We start from the raw sequence: 14,180 nt of genomic DNA on the forward strand, positions 1-14,180 counted from the left end.
CGTTACAGGTCTTACTGACCAAACTAAAGCAATGGCTGGCCAGCATTCTTGAATGCCAACCCATTACACACCCTACCCACTGTGCCACTGGGCATCTATTGTACGTGCAATGTTGTTGGAGAGGCAGAGGTCACATGCATTGCCACCACCACTGGGGTGGGGATAGGGCCATGTAAGAATTTAAATGGCTGCAGTATGGCGATGTCAGCATTGCTGAATGAAACTGACTGAGTGGCCTTAAGAAGTCAGTGTACTGGCTTCAATGAAAAGAAGCTGATGTGTATCACCCATGGTGGGTTGACAACCTAGTCACAGTGTTTACCTACTTACTGCAACTGGAGTCATTGCTTGGATACATGCTTAAGAAATTATGTAAAAATGGGTCTTGGCACTGATTGTATTAACGGTGAGAGCAGAATCCATTAGATTTGATTCATATCTCTGGATATGGCAGGTGGCAGGTAATAGTGATCTCTCTTCCTGTTTAAAAGAACTGGAAGATTTACACAGTGGCAGAGGTGATGCAAAATCCTGTTTCCATAAAAAGTTGGCATGGCTGCGTTGAACAAGTGTATTGGAATTGCGGAAGATATTACCGAGGAGATAGGGTGTGGTGTCCACAGTGCCCCTTGCTCTAAGTGAATGCAGGATTAAGGCCCAGGTGGTAGCTGGAGGTGTGCTGCACAGCTGCAGCCACTAGAGGCTAAAGGAGATCCCTCAGGATATAAGGAGCACCTGAGATAGAAAGGATTGTGGGTTTTGAAGGAGTGCAGGTTGGAGGTAGGAAAGGAGACTGACTGACTGGCTGGCTTGGTTTATGGAATTGGGAATCAGACTGGATTGTGACTGGACTTTGGCTTTGGACTTTGATTTGGATACCCTGATGGATTGGACTGACCTACCTGGAACCTGACCATTGGACTGGAACTTGGCTTATTGGCAACTCTGATTGGACTGGCTTGCAAGGCCCAGTGGCTTGGGATTTGGCAAAACAATTGGTACCAGGAGTGGGGTACAAGCCCAAGGCAAGTAGTATCCCCTTGTCTAACAAGAGAGCAAGCAAATGGATCTCTGGCAGATCTGGGAGGCCCTGGACCTTGCTATATGGAAAGCAAATGCTCCTGTCCTATTATGGAATGTCTGGGCTACTTTGAGCATTCTTTGGACCATTTTCCAGATGGTGCAGTATATGGGAGGACTCATTAAATATGGCATCCTTTCCCTGAAAAGGCTCAGGGGGTCAGGTGGGGAGGATGTGGAGAAGAGAATTCTGAGAGAGGAAGTTGCCAAGTTAAAAGGGCTAATTTGCATTGAAAGAGAGAAAAATCTCACATATGTGAAGGCCTTTGCAAATGCCCACAAAGATATAAAGGCTGCAGAGAGCCTGTATAAGGCACAGGCAGGACGCCTGGTTGAACTGAAGTGCCGGTCTGGACTAGAGATAAAGGGGTGGGGCTGCAGGAGCAGCAAAGAGGGCCTCTTTGACTCTTTTCAGGCTGGCAGATTGGGAAGCACTGTGTTTGTTGCCAATTTGAAGTACAAAGTTGGCTGGAAGAAACTGAAGGATGTGTTCAGCATGGCCGGTGTGGTTGTCCGTGCAGACATTTTTAAAGACAAAGATGGCAGAAGTCGAGGGATTGGCACTGTGACTTTTGAGCAAGTAATTGAAGCTGTCCAGGCCATCTCCATGTTCAATGGACAGTTGCTGTTTGGTAGACAGATGCACGTGAAGATGGATGAACGAGCCTTACCAAACAGAGACTGCTCTCCTCCAGAGCAACCCCAGCAGCTTCCTCATGGACTTGGGGGCATTGGTATGGGGCTGGGACCAGGAGGGAGACCTATTAATGCAAACCACTTGACCAAGGGCCTGGGGATAGGCAACTTGGGACCTGGAACAATGGGTATAGAAGGCTTGGATTTTAGGATGAATAAAATGGGAGGAATGGAAGGCCCTTTCCATGGCATGGAGAGTTTGGGCCATTATCCTCCTAGAATGGGGCTTGGCAGGATGAATAAAATGGGCTTTGCTGCTGGAAGGGGGTTTGAAAGAGACTCCCCAAGAAATAGAATGGGAATGCCTCGTAGTTTTAGGGATGCCCTAGAGAGGGGAACAGATGGAAGTGGAGGAGCCAGCATGCCTGCAATTAATAGGATGGCCTCTGGACTTAATTGCCGGACCACTGGGATTGATAGGCTGCCCTCTGGGATGGGGCATGATATAGACCAAATGGGCACCAGAATGGATTGGACTGTATGGGAGCTTCAGCAACCGGTATGGAAAAGATGAAACAGACCAAGGGGTGGATGGTCCAAGAAAAAAGAGCAATTGATCAAGGGAACCACTGTGACACCAAGGGGTGGATTGTATTGGAATTGCGGAAGATATTACCGAGGAGATAGGGTGTGGTGTCCACAGTGCCCCTTGCTCTAAGTGAATGCAGGATTAAGGCCCAGGTGGTAGCTGGAGGTGTGCTGCACAGCTGCAGCCACTAGAGGCTAAAGGAGATCCCTCAGGATATAAGGAGCACCTGAGATAGAAAGGATTGTGGGTTTTGAAGGAGTGCAGGTTGGAGGTAGGAAAGGAGACTGACTGACTGGCTGGCTTGGTTTATGGAATTGGGAATCAGACTGGATTGTGACTGGACTTTGGCTTTGGACTTTGATTTGGATACCCTGATGGATTGGACTGACCTACCTGGAACCTGACCATTGGACTGGAACTTGGCTTATTGGCAACTCTGATTGGACTGGCTTGCAAGGCCCAGTGGCTTGGGATTTGGCAAAACAACAAGCTTTACAGCTAGCATCCTGATGTTCTATAGTCGGTATACCAACCAAGAGCAATTAACATTGTGCTGGGACTACAAATTCATAGCACTGATCCACTTCAAACATACATATAAAAAACAATGGAATAAAAATGCGTACCATAATTTGTTGCTGAAATAGCACAGGTTCTTATCCCTTCACTTTTCTGTCTTTATTTTTCTTGGAAAATCTTGAATCTCTATAATACAGTTCAGTTTACCCCCCGCCCCTTCTTAATAAGCTCAGTATTTGGATAGCCATGCCAAATTCTCCTCCTTTCCTTGGACCCAGCCTGCAGACCAGATCAAGCAGAATGTCAACCTCTTGTCTCTTCCCATCCTCCATCGCACCCCATTTCCACTCTTTACTTTCAATGCACATTCTTCCATATGGTTTATGAACGAAGCCAAGATCTCCTGACACCAGAGTCAGTATACCAAATACTGTCTCTCTCATTCAGCGACACAAGTCACCTCCCACCATTCTTCCTCCCACTACCTGGATTCAAAAAGAGGGGGAAGGAGCAGAAGAGAAAATATGGAGGAGGAGAATGTGGTGGGTTTAAAAGCTAAAGATGCTGAAGCCCACCACTGTCTTCTCTGGTGCATTCACTCTTCTTGGTTCTCAGATGTGAATGGAAGGAGGAGGAGCTGTGCAGGTGGGCAGATGGACAGAGGCTCCCACCAATTTACTGCCTGGGGTGACTTCATCAGGTGACCTCACATATGGGCCACTCCTGAATGGCGTAAGCATTGTGTAAGGCCTTTAAGGTTGCCATCAAAAAGTCCATTTTGTGCATCGCCTTTCCATTTGCTTGCACATCTGCAGAAAGGACTTTTAAGAGCTGATATAGCTGGCGCAAGTCTGAGTTGATCTGTGCAGGCAGATCAGGCCCAGGAAGGGGGTTAGGATATAGCTTGCACCGGTGCTGCCAATCCTGTCCCTTCCCAGCCTCTATCTGCTCACACCGCCCTATGTCCTCCTTGTTCCACTGCTCCCTACCCTCCCTCCCCCTGCCTCTGCACTGAGCTTACTTGACCCAGTGAGTGTCCTGATGGCTGCCAGCCTTCCAGTTGGCACCAGTGGCAGACTTCCATTGAATGAACAGTGCAAATGCCCCAGGTGTGGAACCTCATGCAACTTTAGGACCACGTGGGAGCCTCCCTGACGTTCTCAACATGATTAGAAACTGTGCTTCCCGTTTGCCGGAAGCACATTTTGAAGTGTCGGGGAAGCTTCAGGAGGCTTCTCCAATGTGTCCTGAAGTCATGCAAGGCTCTGTACACTCCTGGTAAGTGGGGGGAGGGTGGATTTGCATGCGGGAGATGTGGTGGCATCCCATGGGGGGCACCATTTTGGACCTTTGCCTCGGGGCACAAGGCTGGGAAGGTCTGCTACTGGTTGGCGTGCCAGCTCTTTGCACTATCACAAAGTGCTCTATAGCGCTTTTGTGACAGCACACAACAGTGTGCAACAGTGGACCATTGCAGTGCTTGAATAGGATTGGGCCAGTAGATGAACAGTTAAGTATTGCTGGGCTCTGTGATTTGTAGGATCACATGCAAGTTGGCCTCTTTCATATGGGAGATTTTTACATGTGTGAAGTTACTCTCTCTTCATCACTCATGTTAAACACTTGAAACAAAATGTTTGACAAATTCACAAGTTGTCTGGAAATTAAAATCAAGGTTGGGAAAAAATCCATTTATTCTTAGTTGCTGCCAGCATCACATCTTTACTTTTTTCTGACCTTGACTACCATTATTCCACATATTAAAGGTTTTGGCTACTAGAGCATCTATGCCACCAACAGCAAGAACTTAAGTCTAATATATAGTTAAAATGCCTTCATTTGCTACACTTAAATTTGCTACACTTAAATTTTTGTAAATGACTGCACTTGCACAGATTATTGAAAATACAGAGCATTTTTGATATAATGTTTCAGAATATTTAAAATGATTGCTAGCATTCTAATTACAGTATTGGGAACAGTTATCGTCACACATCCAAGTGACCACTCCAGTTTTTTGTCTAACACTTCATTATCATTTACTTTTGGAGGGCATGCATAATAAAAAACAATATTAATATGGATTTCTGTTTAAAGCAGGAGAGAAAGAAAAAAAAGTACTTTTTTCGTGAAACATTGTAATTGGACAGCTTAAGTGTGCCTACCCATTCCAAATTCTGCTCCCAGGAAAATTCATTTTCAACTTCTACTGAAATAAACAGCTCTGCCTACTGACTTTTCCTTTAAGCTGGACACTTTCACCTGTTTTGACCAATCTGTTTTGAGCGATACCCTGCTAGATAACATGACAACACAGGTTGAATAGCTGAGTACTGAATGACAAAGAATCCTTTGCTCATATATATATGTTTCATCAGTTGAAAGTGCGTAACAGTGGAACAGTAATGGACTTTTCCTTGTACTTTTCACACACTTGGCTGCAGGATCGTCAGTTTCAGGAAGGCTGAGAAATTACTATGCTTGTCTTAATTCCACTTCACAAGTCCAGAAACTATACTAGGCAACTTCAGCAAGACTTTGTTTTGATCAGCTGCTGTGTTGTCATTGTACACAGTATTACTATGATGTTGCAAAATGAACTGTATCTATTGTGCTAATTGCCTAGATTTATTTTTGCTGGTGGCCCATTGCATAATATAAAGAATGCCTTCAATCAGTTCAAAAGGACTACAAACAGTGAAAGGATGAAAGAATACAAAGAATCTTTGCAGAAGGATGATTGTACCTCTGCAATCTGCCAAACTAACAGTCTCTTGAAAGGTGCTATTGACCTCTACTGCACAGACAGGCAGCTACTACAACACTTAACTCTTTTTCTAGTTTTGTTTAATACCTATCCACTAACAGCAAACAGCTTCAGCAAATCTATTGTAATTTATTGTGCTGTTCCAGAATTATACCATACAGCTTTTTCTTCACTTTCACCTTTTCCCACTATATTGTATTCATAGGTTAAAAAGAGAGCATGTATTCCACAAAAACGGGTGCACAGTGCAATGGGCTGATGATAAATTAAAACCAGATTTAGGGCACAAACCTAACCGGGTCTACTCAGATGTAAGTCCTATTGTGTTCAATGGGACTTACTCCCAGGAAAGTGAGGTTAGGATTGCAGCCTCAAGTTTTATATCACTTACTTATGCACACATTAGTGTGCTTTTCTGAAGTGCAGAATAAGTTCACCCAAACTGTTCTCTGTTCACACACACAGAAAAAAAGGAAGGTAGCAAATATTATTACAGGCATCGAGGAAAACACACACAAAGAAATGATATATGATTTTGAATACAATACAGAGACATATGCACACTCCAGTGTAACAAGGATAGCCAAAAAATTTTAAAGCAGATTCCTTTACACAATACACAGTCGCAAGGGGAAGAAGGGGGAAGATTAAATACGTTCACTTACCGGAGCAAATATCACCATACACATTTAAAAAAGGTTTTATAATCCAACTTTCCTCATCTGAAAGAAGACAAAGGTTGGCTCATGCTAAAAATAAGACACCCAAAAAGCTCCTCAGTAGCCAGCACTAGCTCCTGTCCCTGTTTATATGAAGCAAATAAAAGGAAAGCAAGGGGGAAAAAAAAATCAATGCTCAGGGAAAGTGAGATGATATACCAATCAGGCAGCAGCCACAGACTTATTTGCTGGGGGGAGATGGTGGTGGTGGTGGGGAAACGGCCTCATATTATTAGACAATGACTACACAGTCTAAGGACAGGAATCTAATACCTTCCTCTTGAGGAAGACCTGGCTGCTTTTGCTGGCTGTACTTGCGATTGCACTTGCTGTCGCCTACAACACATCATGAAGATGCAAAGCCCCATTACTCAGAAGGGTGAATGCACTACTTGGGCTCCGTGGAGAATGCCGGAGTGCCATCCTGGGGTGCCAGTTTACGCTAAGCCTGAACAGTCATTCACATCCTGGTGCAGAGCATTTGAAAAGAAAAGGTGGAGTGTGGCTCGGGGTGAGGGGCAGCTTGCCTTGAAATACAGAGAGTTTTTTTTAATCAAATGCTGAGCACCTGCAGAAAGAAAGAAAGAAAGTGTTTGAGCGTGATCCTTATCTTCCAAAAGAATGTTTGCTTATCAGAATCATTACCCAGCACTCCACCAATAAAGAGAGCAGGCAGCAGTTATGGAATTAAAATGGGCCACTTGATTGAATACACAACTTCTGCAACAGGGCAACTGAGGGCCAAACTAAAACCCTTCCCAAGTGCGGGGTACTAAGTAGGGGAAACATCCCTAGCCGTCTTCATCCCCCAGTCTCATAGGGCGTCCACCTAACTCCAGGTGTCACTCAAAATTTATTAAGCCCGCCTCTCAACATTGCCTGAACTGCCATGCCTTACCAGTTACCCCTGCATGGCCCACCAGTTCGGGTAGGGGTCTTGGACTGCTCTGCCCAGGTGCACGCGTGCCTGAGCAGAACTCTGGTCTTGCCCCCCCCCCCCGACCAACCAGCCAATCGGCTGGCAGCCTGCTGCTGGCTGAGGGGGGAAGCCTGGGCAATTCCCCGCTAGCGTGCCAGCAGACACACCAGCGGTATTTCTCATAGCCAACCCACGATGCAGGTCACAAAGGAATCCAAGGGTGGTGGGTGTTTGAAAACCTGTTGGGAGTGTTATTGCGTTGTTGTCGTTAACATGAACAACAGGTATATGTGGGTACAGCATTAGATTGTGATATGAAGATAAAAGTTGCACGCGCAGGCATCTGATTCATATGTGTAAAAGTTTTGTTTATTGTGTAGCTTTTAAACATTATCCTCCCCCTCTTACTCTTCTAGTATGTGCCTTCAACAGGAACTGTGCAAAGTAAACATTTATGAAACTACTCTTACGGCACAATCCTACGCATATCTACTCAGAAGCAATTCTCATTGATTTCAATGGAACAGGCAGCCCAATCCAGTCGGGGCTTAAAGCGGTGGATCTTAACAAGGTGCACCACTGTTGTGCACTGCGGGACTGCGAGTGCAAACAGTGTGGGGTCCCATATGCACACTAAAACTCACTCAGGATGCACTGCAGCCAGTTAGTTGGGGGTGGGGGAGGTCATGGGCAGTTTGGGGGAGGATTATGGCATTGAGAAGAGCTGGCGGGGGCAGTTTGAGGGCAGGAGGGGTGGGTCTTAGTGACAGTCATGCATGCCAGGATCCCATCCCCCTTTTCCCTTCCTGATAAATCCCTTGAGGCAGCCGTGGACCTCCCGTGTCCCGCGCCCGGGGCAAAGGTCTGCGATGGCGCCCCCCATGGGCTGTTCCCACCACCCCACTCAAAAAGCACCCCCTCACCCGAGGCTCATGGAGACTTGCGCAACCTCCAGCTACATCGGGGAAAACCTCTGTGAGGTTCCCCGATGCTTTAAACTGTGCTTCCGGAAAACTGGAAGCACAGTTTCTGCACCCGTTGGGAGCCTCAGAGAAACTTCTGTGGGATCCTAGCAGCTGGCACCTGGGGCTTTTGCCCCATCTCATCCATGGGAGGTCTGCTGCTGCCTTGGACTAACACCAGCTAAATAGCTGGCATAGGCCGGAGGAGACCAATTGGTGGCCAGGCAGCTTATGGCTTTCTGGTCAGCCCCCTCCCCATAGGATGCAGTACACAGTCCAATAATTTCCAATCTTGTCTAAAGTGCAAAGAAAATTTTATTTCAGATGTATCCAAATTGTATTTGCAAATATAAATGTGGCTATACAAATCTTATTTATAACCCACATTTGTAGAAATTTTCTTCTGCTCAAAAAGAGACTTCAAGAGAGCATGCAGCAAAAATAATAACAAATACTCTTTTAAAAAATCAATACAATACTGCATAAGGCACAATGAAGGCTTTTAAACAGATATAGAAACACTTTGTGCAGTACACAAGTGCATATACATGATATGGATATTGATTTGTATACACACTTTTTATTTCTGCCCCACTGGATCAGGCCAAAGGTGCATCTAGTCCAGCTTCCTGTATCTCACAGTGGCCCACCAAATGCACCAAAGAGCACACAAGACAACAAGAGACCTGCATCCTGGTGCCCTCCCTTGCATGTGGCAATCAGAGGCAGCCTACCTCTAAAGCCAGGAGCTTGCACATACCTACTATGATTTGTAACCTGTAATGAACTTTTCCTCCAGAAATTTGTCCAATCCCCTCTTAAAGGCATCTAGGCAAGGTGCCATCACTACTTCCTGTGGCAAGAATTTCCACAGACTAATTACACGCTGGGTAAAGAAATATTTTCTTTTGTCTGTCCTAACACTCCCAACACGCAGCTTTCGTGGATGTCCCCTGGTTCTGGTGTTATGTGAGAGGGAAAAGAGCATCTCTCTATCTACTCTGTCCATCCCCTGGGTGATTTTGTATGTCTCAATCATGTTCCCCCTCAGGTGCCTCTTTTCTAGACTGAAAAGCCTCAAACACTGTAGCCTTTTGTCATAAGGGAGGTGCCCCATCCCAGTAATCATTTTAATTGTTCTCTTCTGCAGCTTTTCCATTTCCACTGTATCCTTTCTGAGATGTGGCGACCAGAACTAGACATAATACTACAGATGTGGCCTTACTGTTGATTTGTACAACGGCACTAAAATATTAGCCATCTTTCTCTCAATACCTTTCTAATGATCCGAAGCATGGAATTAGCCTTCTTTACCGCTGCCACACATTAGGTCGACAGTTTCATCGAGCTGTCCATAAGCGCTCCACGATCTTACTTACAACTTTACATTTACTTACACAATCAGTTATATGGTGTAGTATAGGATGAAAGTATATGTGTATGCTGTAAGTTTTGCTTGTATGTCTGTGATGATTACCTGCCCCCTTATTCCATTTAACCACTAGTGTTTTGTCAGTTCTTTTCCATTACGTTCATTAAAAAATCAATGCATTAAAAGTATAGAATCAAAGAATCAATTAAATAAAACAAGCATTTAACAGCAGTAACGCAGTGACAGGCCACTGACAAAAACGGTATTTTCTAATGGCGATAAGCAATTTATGGAATGCAAAATTCCATTGCATTTTTAATATTTTTCCCATCGAAAAATAGTAATGTACAAATGTACAGGTTGGCAACCTTCAGTCTTGAAAGACTATGGTATTGCACTCTGAAAGGTGGTTCTGGGAGGACAAATGTACACATGTTCACAAACACGCATATCTCACACAGGTATAAGACAGCTAGGACTCATCTTTGCAATATATGAAAGAGCTATTAGGGAATTAAGGTCCTGATCCTAAGCTGGGGCAGTGCTGGCAGCTGGCAACCGCTGTCACCAAAGTGCCGCAAGGAGAGGATGCGGTGCCAACACAACTGGTGCTGGCTTCAGTGCCAGGAAGGTGATGGTGTGAAGTGGCTCCAACTTCACCAGTGCTCCAACTGGTGCTGGCTTCAGTGCCAGGAAGGTGATGGTGTGAAGTGGCCAGTGGAAAGTGCTACCACTGGCTGGCAGTGTTTCAGGGCAGGGTGGGGTGGAGGGAAGGCAGCACTGGGCTGAGGGAGGGCAGACCATGGGGAAGATCGGGCCCGGGAGAGAGGCAGGGATGGTGGCAGAGGCTACCGCCAAATCCTATGCCCCCTCCCAAGCCTGCAAAGCCAACGTGGCCTCCTCAAGCCTGCAAAGCCAACATGGATACTGTAGCTCACTAAATAGCAGGTGCAGTTCCGAGAAGACCCATTGCCGATTGCAGTGCTTGGCTCATAATAAGGGAACTACTATACCTTTACCCAGAGGAGACTCCGGCAGCTTCCCCAGCCCCATTGGATGCAGTCGCAGCCATTTCAGCATTGGTGTACCACTGGGCATTGCCAGACCATAGGATTGGGCTGTAAGAGACAGTGGTGATACACTGCAAACTTTTCAAAGCTGCTCCTAGGACCTGGGGCTTGATCCACTGCATATGTGCATTATAATATCTTTTCTAGTTTTTAAAATATTATAGTTTTTTTATTATACCAAATATTAAAACTTAACATGTATACAGCACTTTCAGAGGGTACAGTGCACTTCTCATACTTGATGCTGCCTTTGATACTGTCATTACAAAAATACGGTAATATAAGCGTTATCTCCCTATTGCACCCGAGGCTGAGAAGGAATCACTTGCCTAAGGCCACCAAGTGAGTTTAGGGCAGAGGCAAGATTTGAACTGGGGAAAGCTCTTGGCCACCCCCACCTAATACAGGGTAGTTTAATACTATGACTACTGCCAGCATTCATGGAACACATACATGCTTAGCAATATTTGCTATTGCCAATGACAATATATTTGTTATTGGCTCATAAGAATCCAATGTGGAAGATGACTTACAGCCCATCTGACAGAAAGTTCAGTAAGGCTGGCTATGTGTGATCTGTCCAGTGGCACATGAATCCATGGCAGAGGGAATACTTGATCCAAGTCAAAATTCCATGAAACACTGGCTTGTAGTAGATTACTATTGAAATTTGTACCACATTTGATGTTCACAACCACCATCCATATGGAGTTCATGCCCAGAGATACAGTGATTTACCAAGCGAGTAGCAAGGTGGAACATGTCTAGCATTCATGTACAAACTTAGTACACTGCTGATTTCACTGCACATCCTGCTTCAATGAGTCTAATGCCCAAGCCCCATTGGGGACTTGCGTCCCAGGGTGGTGCCACAAAAGATGCCCACTGTTTTGTATTATGGGATCACCAGCAGCACCCTGCACACACATTAATGGCTCACCCAGGTGATGCCACAGCAGGTAAAGTGGTGGTGAGGGCAATTTGGGGGAGGATCAGGGCAGGGAACAGGACAGTTTGAGGGCAGGAGGGAGTGGATCTTGGTGGCAGTCATGCATGCTGAGATACTATCCCCCTTTTCCCAGCTGAGTTTCTTGGACTTATGCCAGCTAAATAGCTGGCGAAGGTCCGAGAAGACCCATTAGCAGTCAGGTAGCTTACAAGGAGGTAAGTAAAATACATATTTTTTTATTTACCTCTGCCAGGCTGCCTGGTCACTACCTAACATAGGATGCAGCATATGCTTCATTGGCATCACTGATTGTGTAGATAGAGGACAAAATTGTTAGCTGCTGTAATCCAACTTTTTCAAAGAAGGATTCTGTTTTCTCTTAATAGGTGGTGGGCAGTAGTAGGGAAAACATAAGAGAACTTCTCCTAGCTGCTGCTGCTGTCTTGTGGCCCAATCTGTGTTATTGGGGTGGAAGAAGGAATAGGATCTCATCTCTAAATTGTAGTCACTTGTACAATCTCTAAATTGTAGTCTAAATGGTAAGAGAGTCACTACTATTAAGGATGTAGAACACCTGTAACTTACAGTATATTTGTATGTATGCCAACTCAGAAGTTAGTCTTATTGAGTTCAGTGGAACTTACTCCCAGGTAAGTGCACCTAGGGGTGCAACCTTATGTTGGTCAACTGAACAAGGTACTACCTTGGTATTTTTACAGGGATATGAAAATGGCTTAAGAACTTCTCCTGATGTAGAATAGAACTGAAATCTTGGCAGACTCACACATTGGCCAATAACCACAATTTTGCATGCACCCAGATGTGCACATGGAACTTCTGAGTGCAGGGGTCCTAATTCATTGAAAGGAGGGATTCAGCATTGTTTTCTGCATGCAAATTGAGTCTCTGTCTAAATGAATATGGAGCAAAACCATATTCAAAACGCGACACAAAGCAGGAAGTGGAGAATTGTAGAAAGTGGAGACTCGCAATGTATTTTGCTCTTTTCTTCTGTTAAAAACATGAATTTCATCTCAAGAAATGTTTGCATTGCAGAAATAGAAATGTAATTACTATGCCTCTTTTTTCCTTAGGGCATATTGAACCTCTGTGTCCCCAGTTCAGTACCTTGATGGAAAACCAGAAATGTAGGACACAAAAAATGCAGAAGTTAAATCATGCTTAAGGACTATTGAAATCAATGAAACAAGTTAGTCGTGACTAACTTAAATCTCATGCATTTCAATGACTAACTTTCCCTGGATAAAGGCCAGTATCAGGAAAAATGAAATTCTTTTCTGACTAGGGCAGTGGTTCCCAAACTGTGGGTTGGGACCCACTGGTGGGTTGCAACTTGATTTTTGGTAGGTCGACAAAGGGAAAGAGAAAGATCAGATAACTAATTGCCTCTAGCCCTGAGGTTATTCAAAAATGATACTGTAGCTGCTAATTACCCTGCAGAGAGCTCAGCTCCTGCAGTTTGCATGGTAACTGCTAATTGCTCTGCAAGGAACTGAGCTCTTGAAGTTTACAAGCATGTGTAAATATAGGGAAATGAATGTTTGAGAGTATTTTCTCTGGTTACTATTATTTATAAATATTATTTCTTTCTAGATCTCCTTTTATAAAAAGTCTGGTAAACCTAGGTGGGTCCTGATAGAGTGTCAGCTTAAAAAGTGGGTCCCAGTGCTAAAAAGTTTGGAAACCACTGGACTAGAGTTTGGAAGACTTCTATGATGGACCTATCTGCACAGACACCATGGCTCCTTCATCTTTCAAATGGAGTGAAAGGGGCAGTGTGGTACATGGCCTTTAAGATTTGGCACACAGGCAGCCCAATCCTACCTTTTCCCTACCACTGGTAAAGCCACATTAAAAATGAGCATGCTATATCCAATGGGGGGGCACCTTTGGAAGAAAAGGAGGATTTAAATGCCCTTATTCCTCCATAAGCCTCCCACTCTCCAATGGGTCTCCTCGGACCTGCACCAGAGATTTCCCTGGCACAAGTCCAAGGAGAGAAAGGTGTAAGGAGGCTGCTACTGGAGGGAATAGGATCCAGTGTACGCCATTGCTGCTGGATCCACCCCTTCCCGTAGCTTCCCTGCCTCATTCTGCCTCCCCTCCCTGCCCCGTTTTACCCTTCTGCACTACCATACCACCCTCCCCTGCTGTAGTGATCCCCCAGCATGCACGGGAAGGCTCCAGCCTTCCCAGCAGCACTCAGGCAGCGAGCTACTCTGCACCCATCAGGAGCACACTTTATGGCTGCTTTGCAGCAGGAACCACCAGCAGAATGTGTGTTCTGCTAATGGTTGGCACCCAATAGGTTCGGGTTATGGGTAAACCATTTCAAAACGCTTTTAAAACTTGAAAAGTAATTTGTACTTGTGGTGTTGTGCCAATCTAACAAAATAGCTCCTGATAGTCCTCTGGTTCCTGTGATGTCTCACTATTTCCAAAACGGCCGGCTTTTATTGAATCAAAATGAGAGCATTTCTTCCCCTCTCCATCCCACTGGCAGACCCGGTCTTGTTTTGTAATTCATTGCTCTGACCACTGAATAAATCAACCCAAGAAAACCACAAGGCGTAACGC

General features: G+C 45.1%; 1 protein-coding gene across 1 annotated transcript in view; it reads right to left on the minus strand.

Moving 5' to 3' along the window:
- Positions 1 to 14,180, minus strand: part of SYNPR (synaptoporin) — a 211,231-nt gene that overhangs the window by 72,802 nt on the left and 124,249 nt on the right. The gene's annotated exons all lie outside the window — the stretch shown is intronic.

This window comes from Tiliqua scincoides, chromosome 2 (assembly GCF_035046505.1).
Source record: "Tiliqua scincoides isolate rTilSci1 chromosome 2, rTilSci1.hap2, whole genome shotgun sequence".
Lineage (NCBI taxonomy): Eukaryota > Metazoa > Chordata > Lepidosauria > Squamata > Scincidae > Tiliqua > Tiliqua scincoides.